The sequence below is a fragment of the Poecilia formosa genome, unplaced genomic scaffold (genome assembly GCF_000485575.1).
Source record: "Poecilia formosa unplaced genomic scaffold, Poecilia_formosa-5.1.2 Scaffold35, whole genome shotgun sequence".
Lineage (NCBI taxonomy): Eukaryota > Metazoa > Chordata > Actinopteri > Cyprinodontiformes > Poeciliidae > Poecilia > Poecilia formosa.
Window position 1 is genome coordinate 585,748 of NW_006799974.1, and position 1,111 is coordinate 586,858.

The 1,111-nt window shown below is 35.7% G+C and overlaps 1 non-coding gene across 1 annotated transcript; it reads left to right on the forward strand.

The window, feature by feature from the left end:
* Positions 1-569: 569 nt before the first annotated feature.
* On the forward strand, positions 570-642 carry trnav-uac (transfer RNA valine (anticodon UAC)). The gene has a single exon. It is a non-coding gene; the product is annotated as a tRNA-Val (tRNA).
* Positions 643-1,111: the final 469 nt, after the last annotated feature.

Here is a 1,111-nt window from a genome sequence, read left to right on the forward strand (position 1 = left end):
TTACAAACTGTTGAGTTTCCATAGATTTAAGAATAACTTACATGATCTTACCACAATGAAGATTTGATAAAAGTGCTTATATTCTAATGTTTTTCAAAACAACTTACATAATATTTTATTTTCCAGAGATTTTGTATTTTTGAAATGTTGATTGTATTTTTGAACCATTATTTATTTTGAAGTGTTATTATTTTTGAACCATTTTTAATCTTCAAGTGTTGGTTGTATTTCAGAGATTTTTTTATTATTATTTTAATGTGTTAATTTTATTTTTGAACCATTTTTTATTTATAAGTATTGATTTTATTTTATAGCCATTTAGCCAAGTCTCTGTAGAACCATTTGTCTCTGCTAATGACATCTTCAATACATTTTTTGATCCCAGGCTTAGTTTATGGACTGTAATGTGAAAATGGGTACAAGTATAAGTCTGACAGTTTGTTCACCAAGTTACTGTGCTATCTGAGAGGATCTGTGGTATAAGTATTTGACATTGTTCCATGCCCATCATTGATACGAGTCTCTAACAAAATTTGGATCATCTACCAGGAACACTGCAAAGAGCATGAGTTTCTGTAGTGTAGTGGTTATCACGTTTGCTTTACATGCAAAAGGTCTCTGGTTCGAAACCAGACAGAAACAGGTTTAGTTTGTTCTATTCATCACAGGTGTTTACTAAAGGGCTCTGTGGTGTCATGGTCTGTACTCTGAACCCAGTCCAATCCTCAGTTGAAATTTTCATGCGTTGCATCTCACATCATCAACTTTGGAACCTCAAACTGAAACAAAGCAGAGAAGATTTGTTCCTGTAGTGTAGTGGTTATCATGTTTGCTTTACATGCAAAAGGTATCTGGTTCAAAACCAGACAGAAATGGTTTTTGTAGGTTATCCATTTAATGAAGTAACTCATCCAGTGGATTTAACAAATGGAGCCTTCTGGGTTCACGTTACCCAGGAGAGCGGCGCTCTGGAGGAGCTGCAGACTAACATCCTGGTAAAAGCTCACACCGGACCGCACAGGGTAAAACACTCACAGAGTTCAGTTGTTGTGTTTGGATCTGACGGATGAAGATTTTTCTACAGATGGGGACCAGGAGGAAGTGCGTTCAG